Raw genomic sequence first — 19812 nt, forward strand, 5'->3', positions numbered from 1 at the left:
ATGTGCGTATGTGCATCTGTAGATTTCTAATGAAGTAATAGGCAGTGAAGAGAAACCGTCATAAGAAAACTTTTAACTACCTCTATTCCTTTCTCCCCCTCTCTCTACCTCTTCCTCTCTCGCTCTCTAAAACGCATACACGTGCAAGTGCACAATCATTCAGTAACATGTAACTCATGTTCGTCAATGTTTTGTAAATATACCACGATTTTCACTAGGGTCAGGGTTATGGTTAGGGTTAGGATTAGTGTTACGGTTACGGTTTTAGGGTTAGGGTTTAGGGTTAGTGTTAGGATTAGGGTTGGGTAATCATGCGGGTTTTAATCTGAAAAATTACAGATATGTGAAAAGTACTGACCCTGCCATCTATTATAACTTTTGTTCTTCTGTTTAATATATACATAGATTATGCCTCCAAAGAAGAGAGTTTGCTGGGGAAAGAAAGCAACTGGTTTAAAATGACAGCAACAGACTGCAGCAATTCACCACATTCCAGAAGCTACTTTCAACATAATGCAAAATGGTGCATCAACATCTGCCCAATCTGATAGAATTCTGGCAAAACTGTGTAGCAACAGATCTCCAGCAATTGCTTCATCACAAATTGCCGTCCTAGCTCCTGTGAAAAGGGATTACCCTGCTATGTATAATCAGGGCAGTGAAAAAGTTGTTTTGCACAAGCATTTCTATAGCCAATTAGACAGATGAAATTTATGTACGCTTAATAATTTTACGCAAAACAGCCTTCAGACTTTCCCTATTAATTTCATCGTCTTTTGAATTATGAACATATTTACATCATAAGGGTTTTTTCGTTGTAAGGCTTTCTTTTTTAGTTCATTTTCACCTAGCAAGACTTATCATAGATGGCGTAATAAGTCACACCCGGACATGGTCGGGTTATACTGCTAGTATATATATATATATATATATATATATATATATATATATATATATATATATTATAATGGAATAATCACTATGGAGCATTGTATAAAATATATTGTATAAAGGAACGTGGGTAAGGCCAGAAAAATGCGAAGTAAATGCAAGGCAAATCACAAGAAAACAAATATATGAATTATTGTAGACTCACCCTACATTCAATATTTCAGGATTATGACCCCGTTTTCAAGAAATTAACAAATGTTGCCGATGTGCGTGTGTGTGAAGTGGACATGCGTGGAAGGATGTTGCTATAGCAACCAGCTAGCTTCCTGTAAATCTCTTCTGTTGTTGATATTTGGTTCCCTTTTGTGTATGAGGATGGCCTCAGAGATTCTAAGGTTGCCCCTGTTCTTCTGTGTTGCCTTGATGTGCTCTGTGAATTCTGGGTCTGGCATTTCTGCAGTTGTTTCTTCATAGAAGTGTCTGCTTGCATCATCATCATCATCATCATCATCATCATCATCGTTTAACGTCCGTTTTCCATGCTGTCATGGGTTGGACTGTTCGACTGGGGTCAAGGAAGCCAGGAGGCTGCACAAGGCCCCAATCTGATTCTACAGCTGGATGCCCTTCCTAACACCAACCACTCCAAGAATGTAGTGGGTGCATTTTATGTGCCACCAGCATAGAGACCAGAGGAACTGGCATCGACCATGATTGGATGGTGCTTTTTATGTGCCACTGGCACGGAAGCCAATCAAAGCGGCACTGACATTGGCCATGTTCGGATGGTGCTTTTTATGTGCTAACGGCATGGGTTTGCAGTTTTCTTGTGCTTCCTATGTAGGATGTGCCACATTTGCTACAGATGATTTTGTATACAACATAGGTCCTCTGGCACAATTCAGGGTCATTAATGGAACAGTTCAATAATGTGTACTCCTCAGAGTAGTGAGAGGTGTTGTTCTTGGACAGAGCTTTTATCAGGGAAAGGCCGGTGTGCACTATCTGTATGTCGAGTCCTTCCCTGTGGACTGTGTGTTGCATTGCTGCAGTAGTTCTGTTGTCAAAATGTGGTTGCTTTAGGAAGCATGTACCAGACTTGAGAGTACAATGGTTCTTCCAGGGTTTATTGACCCTGATGTTCTTTACGCACTGTTGTTTGGCTATAGATGGTGTGTAGCCATTCAAGTTAGGTCTTTGAGGAACCGTTTGATGTTGACAGCTTTGTCGGTCACTTCACTACAATTGTTGTTTATACGTGCAATCTCGTTTCTCACGTATGCAGATTTGGTTCTAGTGGGTAAGGCTGATTGGTAGTGGACGAAAGTTTTTTGCTAGTGGCTTTTCTGTAGAAGTTGGTAAATATGGAGCCTTCCTCTGTGATCCTGAGTTGAAAGTCGAGTAGAGAGAGGGTTCTGGATTCATCTGGATGTTCAATCTCAAATTTGATGTTTATGTCAATGTTATTGAAGGTCTGGTGTATGTTAATGGCCTCATCCCTGGAAGACATGATGATAAAGATGTCATCAATGTACCTGGAGAAGAAGATGCATGAGCAGCAGGTATTGAGTGCTGTACGTTCTAGCTTATCCATGTACGTGATGGCCAGCAGGCCTGAAAGGCTAGATCCCATAGGTAGGCTGGAAGTCTGTTTGTAAATCACACCATTATATTGGAAATAGGTGTTACTAACTATAATGGTATGTCCGAGGGTGTAAGGCCGAAGAGCTGGAGGTTGATGGATGAAGAGGTGAGAGAAGATGAAGGGGAAGATGGGAAGGAGGACATTGCAGGGGAGACGGGAAAAAATGAGGAAGAAAGTGGGGGGAGATAAGGATGTGATGTAGTCTATGAAGATATCGACGGCCGGGAGAGCCGGTACAGAAGTGTAGAGAGAAACTATGTCTAAACTAAAAGGGTATTTGTTATTGGTTTTCTGCAATCATGTCATTCACTCTGATCTTCCTTGAATTACCTCATTTCAGATATGCTCTCACAATGATATTCCTAGCATAAGTCTTTCCATGGCTCTTTGCATTGTAGTCAATCAATATTTTTCCCTCTTCATATAAAAGTGCAGGTAGGACAGTACTATTGAAGAGACTGGTGCATAGAGTTTTGTGCAACTTTGCTTGAGCACATCTTTTATTAAGGTTAATGCCTTCTGTCCTGCCTTTATTCTCAAGCTTTCAGCATCTGTTAGTTTTCATGGAAGAATGAAAATGAAGGACAGTGACACCTGCATATAGTTGTTACATGATGTCAAGCCAAGGGAACAGTAACACATACATGCACTTTTTTCACTTTCTGTCAGCCGAATCTACTCATAATGCTTTGATCAGCCTGGTGTTCTAGTAGAAGATACTTACCCAAAGTATCACACAGTGGGATTCAACCTGAAACTATGTAGCTGGGAAGCAAACTTCTTAACCACACAGTCACACCTGAAAAATTCAAATCAAAGGACCTTAAAGTCAACTTAGCAAAAGCCAAAGTTCTAGTTATCAGGAAAACAGACAGGACTTGCCTGGTAGAAATTCCATATAGTGTACCCAATGAAAACTATGGATACAAGATGTGTTTTCTGGTATCTGCTCCAATCTTTTGCATTCTAACAGCATTGCCTGTTATGTCACTGTTGCCAAGGTGTATCAGTCCAAGTCAGTGAACTTTTCCTTGTATCAGTCCAAATCAGTGAACTTTCCATTACATTGGTAATGTTGAGGGGGAGAATTGCATGCATGGGCAACTGTCAGTCTTCCTTTAAAAAAAAAGATTCTTACCTGGCATGCATGTACATGTACAAATAAATTGATATCAACTGAAACTGCTCCTCACACAAATATTGTGGCTATTAGGGTTTACACTCCCATTCACCCTGAAAAGTCTAAACATTACAAAGATTTATTTGGGTTCTAGGCTGTAGTATTATGCTTGAAGAATCCTGGCAGTACTTGACTAGATCTTTATTTTACCAACCTTGAAAAGTTAAAAGGTAAGTTTACCTTAGCAAGAGTTGAACTCTGAACATAAAGGGGCAGAATAATATACTGCAAGATATTTTGTTCAAAGTTCTTGTGAGACTAGCAATGTATGACCTATATTATTGCTTATTAGATTGTTCTATTATGTTATCAGTGAGATGAGCTGGGCTATTGCCAGTTGAATCTTATATGAACTATTATTTTCACCTGAGAAACAGTCTGATCTATTTTTACATTGTGTTAGATTTAAATAATTCCTAGATGAAATATCTCTCTGTGCAACATGCTTTGGCTAATTATATTTTGACTAGTTAAGTGCATGCTAACATACTTAATAATGAATCTAGAATTTAAATTAATAAATATTGAATAAGGGTATGAGTATCAATGAAGAGTAAGCCTGATTGCTGACAAGTACAGTGATAATTCTAGTCATGTTTTGGTGTAATTAAACCTTTTCAATGATTCCTTAGGCCCTCAACTCCTCGTGAGGCCATGAGATCTCTGGCATAACTTATGGGATGTTGTAGACAATTTTAACCTGGTAGATTCCATCCTGCTTCAAGTCTGACCATAGCCAATTTCTTTGAGAGTAAAAAAAGGGAAAGAGAAGAATCAACCCCAGCACTAGATTGGTAATTTATTTTCCAACCTTGAAAAGATGAAAAGAAACATTGATCTCAGCAGGATTTGAACTTGTAGTGCAGAGAGCCAGAACAAATATTTCCAGGTATGCTATCTGAAGTTCTAACAACTCTGCTATGTCCTTAACAAAGCCTAGATGACTGAGAAATGTAAAGATTTTCACTGAATAAGCACTGACTCGCTTATTTAAAGTGGTCTAATTGCACTGAAATGCATCCAGAGTTGTAACCCTACTTGCCAAAATCAGACTTAGCTATCATTGCAAGCCTCCATTCTATTTTTCTAAATCAGTTTTAATGATTTTAAATTCCAGAGTTGCTTCTTGATCAGAATTTTTTTCTTCACTAAGAGTGTAATTGTCATTACTTAAAAGTTCTTTGCTTACTATATTAAATATGTAGTTAAGATCAACTTAACTGTTTGTTTTTCATGCAGAAAGCATCCTTGCATTAAGTTGTCTTACTTTCCTCTTTCCTACTCATTCTTTAAAATTATATTTCAAATTGCTTGGCATGGCCAAGTCATTTGTTGAAGAACATTTGGCAAGGACGCAGTTTAAGAATTAAACAATTGAAATGAAGTTAAGTGTTTTTCTAAGATTAAACTCAGAACTCCAAACAGAAATTGGACTAAACTAACATTACACTAAGCTATATTTGTTGTTGTTTCTATGTAACCCCTGAACAACTTATCAGTGTTCCAGCTTTGGTCATTCTGTCATTTTTTTTATAGAGATTAATTTGATCTAATTGTGTATCTATCTTTTATTGGTTTCAGCCAAGTGCTTGAGGCTATGCTGGCACACCACCTTTCAGTATGTTTGGGTCTCCTTTCTGTACTGAAGAAGCAAGTTGGAGGGAACTGCTCTTCTTTGTGCCTCCTGTCGCAATGTTTTTCATCTGGGATTTCAGATGGCAATTTGTCTAGATACTTTTTGAAGTCTCCTTGTAAATCTCTGAGGTTGTTTAACAAGATGTTAAACAGTTATGGTATCATCAAATAGTTATGTATCATCAACATCATTATAATTAAGACTATGTTCTCTCTGGTCAGACTGCATACAGTATAGAGATATTCTCAAGTGGTATAGGTTAGATAATTAGTGGTTAAAACATTGGTGTACTTTGACTATAGGTTGGTAAAACAGCATGTACTATGTTTGTAGGTTAGATTATGTCTAACACAAAGATAGAATGATCAACGCTGGAACATCTTTAATTATAGAGTACGATTATATACATAGTAATATGACACATGTCAAAATCATGATACAATGGTTATCAGGTCATCATACCCTTTTTAGAAGTTTTAATCTCAGAGTTTATAAATGCAAAACTACACATTTTCTACATAATTGCAAGACAAAGTTCATATTTGTTGTCATTTTTTTTTAATTGGTCCTACCTGCTTCAACTCATTAAGCAGTTGTGTGGATCTTTTCATATTTTGAAGTAATAAAAATCTTTCTTTGGCTCTTTCATTGGTTTAGAACTGAATACTGGTTTTGTGTTGGAAGAGCTTAAATAGAGAAGAGAAAGAAAATAAACCCACAGGTTATGTTTTAAACCTGTTTCACCACATTGTCTTTTTTCTTCAGCCTAATTAGCAGACTACATACATATATATATATTCCCATATCTTTTCTTTTATATATATATATATTTCCTTGTCATTTCTTTAATATATATATATATATATAATATATATATATATATATATATATATATATATATATATATATATATATATATATATATATATATATACATATATGCCTACACACGTATATATATTCCCTTGTCATTTCTTTAATATATATATATATATATATATATATATATATATATATATATACATATATGCCTACACACGTATATATATTCCCTTGTCATTTCTTTAATATATATATATATATATATATATATATATATATATATATATATATATATATATACATACATAAAAACTTGTATAAATATGTGTGTGTGTTTGTCAGTATGTACACACACACTATTATTGTACTGTACTGTGTAATATATTTCCTTTTAATGCAGTACTGCTCCATCTTGGCCTGTTTCAAACTGTATTTTATACTATCTTTAGATACGATGTTGTTGAAAGAGAGAAAACAAAATTATATTAGTTCTTCTCTTTCTACTGACTCATCTATCTATCTATCTATTTCTCTCTCTCTCTCTCTCTCTCTCTCTCCCTCTCTCCCTCTCCCTCTCTCTCTCTCTCTCTCTCTCTCTCTCTCTCTCTATATATATATATATATATATATATATACATACACACACACACACACAACTTCTTTTACCAATAAGAGAGAAAGTGGCAGAGCATTATTTGGTCTAGCATTACTATTTACATGTTTATGAACATAATATAAATTCTATGCTTGATGACAGAGTACAATATATTTTTATGATATTAATAACCAGAAAATAAATCAACAATATGGTCTGATGGCTCTATTGTAAGAGTAACATTACATTTCTGTAGTCAGACAAGTTTGTTGCCAGGTTAGCAGTATCCCTTATATACACACACATGTATATATATTTATGTTTGCGTGTGTGTAACTGTCATCTCCCCTGAAGATCTGGTGTTGTTGCTGCTGAGTCTATTTTTGTATGTATTACTACTTAACTACATTTAATTATCTGAGATTATTGCCAGTAGAAATAATCATCTGATGTTAAAGGGTACCAGATACAAACCAACTTACAAAAAAAAAGCAACAAAGTTTGTGGATCTAATTAGTCAATTGACATCACAGGTAGTTTCGATCTGTTTGTGTGTTCACTTGTGTGTTGTGTGTGTGTGTGTGCACACAAACATTGAGTCTTTATCTGGTTTACACGAAAGAGAATATGATTTTAGGGTGGTGTCAGTAACATAAGTAACTCAATTGAACATCATTGATTTGTCAAGGTTATTGTTTAACCCCAAGTCAATCTTGATTAAGCAGGTTCGTGATCTCTGGTTTTGACTGCTCTTTTCTTTTCCGGTATAGAAAACCCAGGACATCTTATCCATCAAGTCTTTCAAAGACGATAGATTATGATTTGTGAGAGATTTGACTGCTATTTGTAGCAGATTGAGCAACCATAATAAGTCTCCTTTGCTGGCTTGATTTGTCAAGGTATTTAACGGTGGTTGAACATGCTTTTGGAGTTTTGTTGTTGTTTCTCTATTTTATTTAACAAATGCATTATGAGTTACTGGTTTCTAAGGAGTCCATCACCTATTCACTACAAGAGTGATAAGGAACTTTATTTGTTAAGTACTGTAGTCTTTCTAATTTAATTTGTTTTTGCTTTTGTTTTCTTTTTAATGTTTATTTTCTGTGCCAAATTTAATCGTTGAAGGATATGCATACATATCATCATCATCATCATCATTTTAACATCCACTTTTCCATGCTTGCATAGGTTAGGCAGAATTTATCGAAGCAGATTTTCTATGGCCATCTCTCACCCGTTTCCAAAGTAATATTTGTCAGACATGTTTTCATAGAATATTGAAAATGAACAATACTGCTTGTATGACAGTAGGACTCATTTACATCAGTTATGTGATGTCAAAACAAGGACACAAATATAAACATACTCATTCACATGCACACATATGCACAAACGTGCATACTCTCACACACGCATGCACACTCACTCACTCATGTGCGCACACTCACTCACGCACACATACACATACACACACAGCAGGCCTTTACCAAATCCACTCATAAAGCTCTACTTAGCTTGGAGCTATAGTCAGAGACAATATTCCAGATGCCATGCAGTCCAGGGTGGACCATAGTCTTGTGAATGGATTTGATAGATGGAAACTGAAAAAAATCTTATTGTGAATATATATGCAGTATGTTTGTGTGCATGAGCATGTATGTTTGTGTCTCCTTGTTTTAACACTGCACACTAATCGTAAACAAATGTCACCGTCCATGAAAACAAGTTTGGCCATTGTACTGTTTGTATTAAAGGAGTAAGGAAAATATCACCTTGCTTGCATACAGCTGAGGTATATATATATATATATATATATACTCATTACAGATATAGGGTAAAGGATTATTAATTTATTAATAAATTAATAATTAATAATTTTACCAAGTAGTTCGGTTTGGAAAAAACCATTATCGGTAAAGAACTTATACAAAAAGTTGTTTTAAAATTATAAACATAATTAAGGGATCAGCAACAGTTGCTTCACCACATACCGAAATTTAGAAATAGCAGTTAAAGTGCTAATTCTACTACTACAATAAGTCTCAAACAGGTATGTGGTGAAGCAACTGTTGCTGATCCCTTAGTTATGTTCATATATATATATATATACTTAATCATATCAAAGGGAAAACTAGCAAATTATCTTATTTGCTAAACTAAAGTCAGAAACCAATTTGGTCCAGGAGAAGAGATGGTAAAAGTTTTTCTTTTTCCTTTCGTTCCTTTCAAGATTTTATCCCTAATTTTGTGGTTCTATAACCTAGCTGTTCTTTCTAGCGTAAGGAATCCCATGAGTGGATTCTGCTTATGTATTTAAATGTACACTGTACCTTATGAGTATATATATATATATATATATATATATATATATATATATATATATTGGGTTGTCCGGAAAGTTTGTGCCAATTTATAGTAGCTTACCTTTGGACTTATTTGCCATGAAACCACCTCAATTCTGGGAAGAGGGTATTTTCAAGTTAAAGGAAAGATGGAGACGCATTGTGCAACAAAATGGTTCATATTTGGTTAATTAAAGATGTAATGGCAAGTATTTATTGACCTTTTTCTTTCCTTTAAAAATTGGCACGAACATTCTGGACAACCCAATAATACAGGGGTTGGACAAAATAATGGAAACACCTTAAAATTTCAAACAAATTTATTTTAATATGGAGTAGGACTGCCTTTAACAGTAATTACAGCTTGAATTCTATGAGGTATGGACTCGTACAAAGTTTTAATTTTTTCCAAAGGAATTTTTGTCCATTCTTCAGCTAAAACATTTCTTGTAGTGATGATGGTGAGGGATATTGACTCCTTATTTGTTTTTCTAAAATGCACCATAAATGGCCAGATAAGATGTTCAACTTCACTAGAATGTTCCTCATGCTATTCAGCAACAACTTTAGCTGTGTGAATTGGTGCATTATCATCCTGAAAGATTGCGTTTCCCTCCAGAAACAGTGCCGCAACCATAGGATGAATTTGATCAGATAAAATGCTTAAATAGTCTTGATTATTAATTCTGCCATGAAGGGAAACCAGATATAGCTCCGCAGATCATCACAGATTCTCCTCCATGTTTAACAGTTGGAAGAAGGCAGTCTGCGTCAAATGCTTCTTTTGGCTGCCTCCACTCGAGTACTTGGCCAGTGATCGGAAATAAGGTAAAAGATGACTCGTCTGAGAAAATAACATTTTTTCACTGCCCTAGGGACCAATTCTGTAGGTTTTTACTCCACTCTCAAAGATTTGTAACGTTTGTTTTTGAAACTAGTGGTTTTCTGATTGCAGCTCTTGACGTATGCATGTGTGAAAATGGGGAGAGGAGAAAGGAGTTGGTCAGTTGTAGTGTGTGCATGGTGTGATGTGAAGGTGTTGGGAGGTGGGGAAGGCATGGGTGGGGGTGGGGGTAGGGGGTGTAAAGAATTGGATGGGGTAGAGTGGGAAGGTAGAGTAGGAGTGTGTTGGGATGAGCTTATGAGGGGGAGTTGACGATGAAGGGGGAAGGGGAAGGTGGATGTAAGAGAGGGGGAAGGTGGGTATGGGAGGTGGAGAAAGAGAGTGAGAGAGAGGGGAAGAGAGTGAGAGATGGGAGAGTAAGAGAGAAGAGAGAAAGAGTAGGGGTGAAGAGAAGTGGGAGTGAAGAGACATACAGAGAAGTAGGAGTCAGAGCAGGAGGAGATGGGTGGTAGGAGGGAGGGAGGGGAGTTGAGCCCATGTGGCGCAAAGGAGCGAAGAGAGAAGATTAATCCCTGTTCACGGTGCAAACGCGAGTCCGGATGGCCCCTGTGCATGGACAATCCAAACACGGACAGGTGTTGCTGCAAGGAGTGACCGGCAGAACGGAAATGGTGTGACACCGGGGTGTCATTGCCAACGTTGATGTCTCGGAGGTGTTCCGCGAATCGGTCGGCCAGGCGGCGCCCCGTTTGTCCGATGTACAGAGAATGTCAGAGAGAGCAGGAGATACAATAGATAATGTTAGTGGAAGTGCAGGTGAAGGAGTCGGTGATGCGATAGGGTCGGTGATGGGTGCTGGTGAGGAGGGTGGTGTTGGAGAGGTAAGGGCAAGTGCGGCAGCGTGGGCGGGAGCAAGGGAACGAGCCAGGTTGGGTTGGGGAAGAAGCTGTGGACCAAGAGGTCTCGTAGGTTATGGGCTCGTTTGAAGGAGGGGAGGGGTCGATTAGGGAAGATGTGGGAGGTGGAGGGGTCGGACTGGAGGCGCCGGAAAGCTCGGAGAATGGAGCATTGGAGGGGTAGGGTGGTGGGATGGTAGGTGAGGGGAATAGGGAGGCGGGAAACGGCAGGGCGGGTTCGAGGGGAGAGAGCAGATGCACGGTCCACAGAACGTGCTCTGGCAAGGGCGGTGTGGATGGTGGTGGGTGGATATCCATTCAGGCTAAAGTGGCGAGCCATGAGTTGAGACTGAGTCTCAAAGTCATGGCTGTCACTACAAAGTCTGCGTAGACAGAGGAATTGGGAATAGGGGATGGAAAGTTTTGTGTGTTTAGGGTGGGAGGAGGAGAAGTTGAGATAGGAGTGTGAGTCTGTGTGTTTGTAGTGGATGGAGGTGCTAAGGGCGGAGTGGAGGATGCTGACCGAAATGTCGAGAAAGGGGACAGAGGTGTCAGAGATAGTACAGGAGAAGTGGAGGGCAGGATGGAAGGATTGAACGAAAGAGAGGAACGAGTCAAGATGTTCGCGGGAGAGTGAGGTGGCACCGATACAGTCATCGATATAACGACCATATAGTTTGGGAGTAGGACCAGTGAAACTGGAGAATATTTGGGCCTCAACATAACCAACGAACAAGTTCGCGTAGTTGGGGCCCATTCTCGTCCCCATGGCCACTCCCGAGACCTCCTGGTAGATATCCCCCGCGAACGAGAAGCAGTTAAGAGATAGGACAAGTTCGGCCAGACGAATGAGTGTGGAGGTGTCGGGTTGTGGGTTGGGGCGTTGGTCTAGGAAATACTTAAGGGCACGCAGCCCCTCGTCGTGGGGGATCACCGTATAGAGGCTCTGAATGTCTAGAGTGAAGAGAAGCTTAGAAGGGCCAGAAGGGAAAAAGAAAGAGTTGAATAGACGAAGCGCGTGGTTAGTGTCATGAATGTGGGAAGGGGACGAGGACATGGTCTAGGTATTTTGAGATAAGCTCGGTGGGGCAGTTGCAGGCGGAGACGATGGGGCGGCCAGGGTTGTTCGGTTTATGGATCTTAGGGAGGAAGTAAATGGTGGGGATGCGAACAATAAGGTTGGAGGCGGTGGCAGGGAGACGGGAGGAGAGGATGAGGTCATGGATAGTGGAGGACACAGTCTGTTGGTAGCTGGGCGTGGGGTCGGAGGGCAGAGGGCGGTAGAATGAGGTATCTCGAAGTTGGCGGAGAGCTTCGGCCTTGTAGAGGTCCGCGCGCCATACCACCACGGCTCCACCCTTATCAGCCGGTTTTATGATGATGTCCGTGCGGCGTCGGAGGGATCGAAGGGCCGAGAGTTCGGTTGGGGAGATGTTGAGTGGAGAGGGACGCCTGGAAAAGTTAAACCGGCCCACAGCGCGTTGGCAGGCGCCCGCGAAAAGATCAACTGCTTGGAACTGGCCAGGAGCAGGTGTCCACTGGGATGGTCGGCGGCCCAGGTCAATGAAGCAGTCCTCGTTGGGTACGGGTGGTGTGTTATGGAAAAGCACACCCAACCTAATGCAGCGCACAAAGCTGTGGACATCGGCACAGGTTTGAAATTCCTTGCAGGATGGAGTGAGTGGGATGAAGCGCAGACCCCTATTGAGGATGGAGCGCTCCGCCTCAGAGAGAGGAAGATCTGGAGGAATGGTAACGACAGACTGAAGTGGAGAGGGGGTGGGTGGAATAGAAGTAGGAGGGGATGAAGTAGGGTTAGGAGGGGCGGTCGGGATGGTGGAGGGCTGGGAGGGAGGGGTGGAGTGTGTGTGTGGGGGAAGCATATCAGGGAGGGAGAAGGGTGGTGGAGGGGTTGGGGTAGTGGCATCGGGTGTGGAGAAATGGAGGAGTGAGTGAAGTTTGCGAAGCTTAGTGTCAGTAAGAAATGCATGAAAGAGATGATTAAGTTGAATGATAAAGCGCAATGTGTTGTGAGCATGGGAGGGTGACAGAAAGGAGAAAAATATGGAAAAGGCTGGAGGAAGAAGGCGGTCGATAGTGTGGATTTTAGAGAGATTGGAGCGAATGGTGGCCCGCATAATGCGGTAGGATGTGGTGCGGAGTATGGGTAGAATGGTGGTAGAAGAGTGGAGAGTGGGGTGGAAACCCTTAGGGATGAGGCGGTGATGTAAACAGCGACTGAGAAACGTAATATGACTAGAGAAACGAGTCTTCTTGAATATGAGTAAGGAGAGTCGTATAGTAGGTTGAAAGTATTGAGAGGGAAGTGTGCGGAGGTATAGTTTTAGGCGGTTGTGGAGAGTGAGTTGGAAAGATTTGTAGTCAGGCATGATGGAATGAGAGAGAAAAGAAAATTAGACGTGGGAAGGAGAATTACAAAAGGTGTGGTGGAAAAAAACAAGCATGATGAGAAAATTGGATGTGGGGAAAAATATATATATATATATATATATATATATATGTATGTATGTTTAGAAACACTTCCTTTTAAACATCATTACTCATTCTTGTTATTACTCCTGTGCATACTACTTGTTACTGATCACCCCTTTTTAGTACCTTCAGTTCTCTACATCCCTCCACCTCAAGTTACATTGTCTTTAACACCTCTCCTATCTGCTATCATTCTGAGCACCTCATATTCACTAAATATACCCCTACCTCCTTTATTACCCCACTCATTATAGCCACCCTCGTTTACCTCTGACCTCCATTTCTGTCACATTTCATCATCATTCCCTTCCCCTCTACACTCACACTGCATGTCATCTCCCTACTTCCTGATCTATCCAGATATATGGTACTACTGCTCTCCACAGCTCTTGTGCTGCTGCTTGTTTTCTCCTTCCTGAGCCACTTTTATCTCTCTCAACTCCCCCTCCATTCTGAGATTTACTATCAACTGTACTTCCACCCTTTTTCATTACTTACTACAGCCACTACTTGCCCAATTGCTAACCATCTCCTCTTGCATTCTTATGAAATTACCCACCCTTTTCTGCTTTCCTGATCCAATGTCTATATTATCCCTTATACCCGCCTACACATGCCGTGAGAGTTTGCTATGGCACCACTTTACCACTTTTCTCTCCGTTCAGCTACTCTCACCCATCCTGTCATAATGTGAGGTAGCCATGTATCTCCTCTATTGCAAGGTACCTGTGCTTGTCCCTCATAATGTAGCCTTCAGCCACTTTTCTCAAATATATTCAGACGAGGTGGCTTGTTCCTTTTCTTGTCTTCACTTAGTCTTGCAACTTATTTGAGAACCTCACTAGTGCCAGTGTAATGAAAAAAGCACTCAGCACACACTGTAAAGTGGTTGGCATTAGGAAGTGCATCCAGTTATAGAAATCCTACCAAAGCTGACATTGAAGCTTGATGCTCATCAGTTCATCCAGCTGGAATGAAAGTGTGTAGATGTATGTGTATTGCATTCAAGAAGTAAGGTCAAGGAGATCTTTTGCCAGGTCCCTCACGGGGAAAAAAACAGCTATAAAATCTCCTGGGTAGGCAATTGTAATGGGGTCAGTTGTATGGGCATACTTCTTACTGAGAAATGGGTTGATAAAACAATTGAGGTGGTCAGAATGTGTGATAGAATACTTACACTGAGATTAGTTTTGCAAAGTAGTACAGCAACTATTATTTCTGCCAGTGCTCCTCAACCAGGACTGCCAGCCAAACAGAAAGACCAATTTTATGATATCTTTTTGCAGATTACTTTGTCAAAAATAATAGTGGCCTTCTCTTCATGGTTGGTGATTTCAGTGGGCATGTTGGGCAGCATCCAGATGGCATGCATAGAGGCTTTGGAGTTGGTTTCTGCAATGAGGAAGGAACTAGGCTAATAGAGTTTGTGATGCAAATGACCTTATGATCTGTGATACTTTCAGGAAAGATGCCAGTCTTGTGGGAACACAATCCTGATTCTCACCTGAAAAGCAGGGAAGATGGTTGCTTATAAATAAAAAGACCTTTCCAAGTGAAGACTGCACTCCTCAACATGGGTTAGTCATTAGTGACTTCAGACTCTGGACAAGAAAAAGACCAGTCTAGAAAAGAAAGATTTAGAATCTTTAGGCAGAGATTTAAAGACATTCTAATTGAAGGATTTGACAAGAAGGAGGAAGAGATAGTGACATACAACCTAGAGAACAGCTGGAAGTTCCTATGCAACAACTTGATGAGGGCCACTGACTAAATTTGTGGCAGGTGCAAAGTCCCAACCCGACCTAAGGTGACGTGGTGGTGCAACAGTAAACAGGGCCATTACAGTGAAGAAACAGGCCTGGAAGAGTGGTGGTAGCAGAGAACTAAATCAGGTAGCTAGAAAAGAAGCTAAGAGATATGTATATTTAGCTAGGGGAGAAGCAGAAAAGAAGTTTGCCAATGTTCTGTGGCCTGAGGACAAGAAACTTGAGGTGTTTCTGATTGTAAGACAGTGTGTTAGAAAAAATCATGTGAGAGAAGTTTATTCGCACGGATGATGGTTCACTTGCAGTTAGTGATTCCGCAAAGAAAGAGGCTTGGAAGTGCTGCTATGAAAGGCTGCTAAATGTAAAGAATGCATGGGAGAAGGAGAGTCTGCCTAATTGATCTAATAGAGGGACAGCTATCTGAATCAACTGTAGCTTGGTAGATAAAGCAATTAAGGATATGGTGACAGGGAAAGTCCCTAGCCCATCAGGAATCACTGTTAAGGTTGCTTAAAATATCCAGCAGAGTAAGGTATGACCTAGTTGTCTACAAGGGAGTTATATCCAACAACTGGTGTAGTAGCATTATAGTCAACTACTTCAAAGGTAAAGGTGACAGAAATAATTACAGAAGAATCAAATTGTTGGACCAGGTGATGAAAGTTATAGAGAGGGTCATAGGTCAATGAATTAGGAAGAGAGTTAGCCTAGGGGAGATGCAGTTTGGTTTTGTGCCAGGGAGAGGCATTACTGATGCTATCTTCCTGGTAAGGCAACTGCAGGAGAAACATTTAACCAGAAATAAACCTCTGTACTTGGCTTTTGTTGACTTGGAGAAAGCCCTTGACAGGGTCCCTTGCTCCTCTGTCTTGTCAATGCAAAAGCTAGGGTTGGTGAGAGCTGTACAAGCCTATTATAGAGATGCTGGCAGTAAGGTGAAAGTCAGCAATGAGTATAGCAATGAATTTAGTTTACAGGTAGAAGTTCACTAAGGATAGTTCTCAACCCTCTCTTGTTTATCATAGTCCTCCAGGCCATAACAGAGGAATTTAAGACAGCCTGCCTTGGGAATCTCCTCTATGCTGATGACCTTGTTCTTATAGTTAAATCTCTACTAGAATTAGAGAAGAGAATTCAGATATGGAAGCAAGGTCTGGAATTCAAGAGTCTTACAGTTAATTTAGCAAAAACCAAAGTCCTGGTAAGTAGAAAAAGACTCAAATTACTAATCCCTTCAGGGAGATGGCCCTGCTCGATATGTAGAAGGTGTCAATAGAAATTCCATAAGGTATACCCAGTGTAAGCAATGAACACATAAGATATGCAGTGGTGTCATAGGAAGATTAACAGAGAAAGTAGTCTTTGTGTGTGGCAGATGTGTAGGTACACAGAAAATAAACTTCCTCAAATGTCCAGGTGAATCCTTAGAAGTAGTAGATAGCTTCCATTACCTAGGCAACTAAGTTAGCAGTGGAAGAGGATGCTCTGAAAGCATAGTTGGTAAAATGAGAACTGGCTGGGCAAACTTCAGAGAGCTTCTACCTTCATTGGTAACTAAGGGCCTCTCCCTCAGAGTGAAAGGTAGATTGTATGATGCCTGCATATGAACAACTATACTACATGTTAATGAAACTTGGGCTGTGACTACAGAGGACATGTGAAGGCTTGAAAGGAATGAAACCAGGAGGTGCTGTTAGATGTGCACTGTCAGTGTGCATGTACGATGAAGTATAAATGATTTAAGAGAAAATTGGATGTAAGAGGCATCAGATGTAGTGTGCAAGAGAGAACATTGTGCTGGTATGGTCATGTAATGTGTGTGGATGAGGACAACTGCATAAGGAAGTGCCAATCTCTAATTGTAGAGGGAACCTGTGGAAGGGGTAGACCCTGGAAGACATAGGATGAAGTGGTGAGAAATGATCTTTTGATGTTGAACCTCACAGAGGAGATGACAAGTGACCATAGTGCCACACAAGCAGACTGAACCCAAAACCACATGATTGCAAAGCTACTGTCTTAACTAGTCATATAAACATCTATAAAAATTATTTCATCCAAAACTCATTTGTATTTCTTTGTCTACACTTTATTAACTGGAACAAAAGGTAGTGTATCTCAATAGAAATGTGGTAACAAAAGGATTATATTAAATAATCTGTTGATTTCACAGTTAATTTCGAAATAACAGAAAGGTTAAAGTAATTACAATTTTGTTTAAAACAAATATCTGAAGAAATTTTTAACAAAATATGTAAAAACAGTTTGAGTTATTCTTCCAAAATTGTATCTTTTGTTACATTTTGATCAAAGTTTTTTGAATAATTACATTTTATAAGATAATTGGGCGAGCAGTATAAACATTTCTTTTAAAATGCAGCTTTGTCAGATAGCAGTTAATTTCAATGTGACTGCCCAACATAAAACAGATCCCCAATACTTGGTATAATTCTTATTAAAATTTCATGAACAAATCTTACATTTGGTTTTCATATGGTCTGGCAAATTAATGGCAAAGACTTTACTTCACTGAAGACCCAAACATGTCACTTTACTTGTAGAACCAGACTTACTCTCAACTGTGCTGTTCACATTGTATTTTTAATTACAATTTTAGGGTTCTCTCTTCTGCCTTTTTTTTTTATCAGAGTCAATTATTAGCCTAATGATTTTTTTTTTACTCCTACTCATAATTCTAATTTTTGCTAATCTAAATACCTTAGCTCACAATATCACGTATGTTAAATTAGATTGGTTGATGGTAGCTGAGATAAATTGGTTTGTTGTTATTAAATCGTACCTTATATATAAAATTTAAGCTCTTAATCAGAAACCTGAGAAGATGAGCTGCACAATAAAGAATTTAAAAGATGAGAATTTAGAGTATTGTATATTTGTGTATGAAATATACCCTACAATAGTATCAATGTCTTGAATCTCATTATTCTCTCCACGGATAGTAAAAATTTTGTATGCCTGTGGAGAATTATAAGATTTGAAATGTAGACACCATTAGACAGGAGTCATAAATCACATCTTATAAAAGTTAGACTTTACAAATGAGATGGCTTCAAATGCATATGCAAATATTCAGACCTTTAAATCCATTAAAGTCTTGCTGTTCAAAAAAAAAAAAAAAGAAAAGAAATCTCTCCACCAAAACTGATTCCATTTTGACTTGAAAGATCTGAGAAGAAGAAGAGAAGTGAGGTGAACATGGTAAGATGTATACTGTTATCCTAAATGTAAAGACTGTCTTCCCTGCCTTGCTTGAGCAGAATTAGTCATTAAGAAAATGAGTTTCTTCTCATTGTGGATGTAATTTTAATTATCTAAATTTTCAAAGTGCAATAGTAAAAACATTGGTCAATGTGTGCAGGAGAGGTGGCTGTTGCAGAAATAGCTACATGATATGAATTAACAAGTGCTGGTTGGAAAAGTGTCATGAACTGTCAGTATCCATGATATAAAAAGACCAAGGAAAATATGGTAAGGTCAGATCTCAGGATACTGATGTAATAAAATACTTAGCCTATGGTAACATCACTAGTACTGGTACCATGAAAACAAAAAGCACTCAGCACACTCTGTAAAGTGGTTGGTATTAGAAAGGGCATCCAACCATAGAAACCATACCAAAGCAGACATTAGAGCATGATACAGTCACTGGATCTTGTTAAACAATCCAGCTCAGTGCTAGCATGGAAGACATGTTAAAAGATAATGATGATGATGATGAACAGTGATGCACATGTTCAGCAAATCCACCTAATTCAAATGGATATTAAAATCACAATATAAGTGTTAAACAGCTATATGTGGTAACTTTCTATTCTTTTACTTGTTTCAGTCGTTTGACTGCGGCCATGCTGGAGCATCACCTTTAGTCAAACAAATCAACCTCAGGGCTTATTCTTTGTAAGCCTAGTACTTATTCTATTGGAATCTTTTGCAGAACCGCTAAGTTATGGAGACATAAAACACCAACACCAGTTGTCAAGTGATGGTGGAGGGATAACATATATACGTACAGGTCGTTGTTGACTTACAACCACAATTGGTTCCGACTGGCTTGTTGTGAGTTGGCCTATAAGCCTACATAGCTTTATTTTATATTTTTACATTCTTACAGTAAATTCTCAGGTAAAAGTTACACACAGCGTTCTGTATTATACTATACCAGTGATATTTGTTCATAGAACAGTACCAAAGAATGCACAATGTAGTGTAAGAAACCGTTACAAAACTTACATAAAAATTTATTGTAGACTGGCGTTTGGCTGTGGATCTTTGATGTCGTTTGTTAGCTGACATCATCCATAGACAGGTAAATTTCTAAGAAATTAAACCCATCAGATTTCAACTGGACTATATATTATTGCTGCCGGGAGCTGGCACGCCAATCATCATAAAGTCATTCGGTCATAAATCAATGATGACCTGTATATATATATATATATATATATCTGTGTGTGTGTGGAGGTGCAATGGCCCAGTGGTTAGGGCAGCAGACTCGCAGTCGGAGGATCGTGGTTTCGATTCCCAGACTGGGCATTGTGTGTGTTTATTGAGCGAAAACACCTAAAGCTCCACGAGGCTCCGGCAGGGGGTAGTGGTGACCCGTTGTACTCTTTCACCCAACTTTCTCTCACTCTTTCTTCCTGTTTCTTGAGTAAAGCTGCGATGGGCTGGCGTCCCATCC

The 19812-nt window shown here is 39.4% G+C and overlaps 1 protein-coding gene across 1 annotated transcript in view; it reads left to right on the forward strand.

The window, feature by feature from the left end:
- The window catches only part of LOC106870863 (uncharacterized), a 58705-nt gene that overhangs the window by 33183 nt on the left and 5710 nt on the right, over positions 1-19812 (forward strand). The window lies entirely within an intron of this gene.

This window comes from Octopus bimaculoides, chromosome 6, assembly GCF_046866305.1.
Source record: "Octopus bimaculoides isolate indiv1 chromosome 6, ASM4686630v1, whole genome shotgun sequence".
In the NCBI taxonomy this organism is placed as follows: domain Eukaryota; kingdom Metazoa; phylum Mollusca; class Cephalopoda; order Octopoda; family Octopodidae; genus Octopus; species Octopus bimaculoides.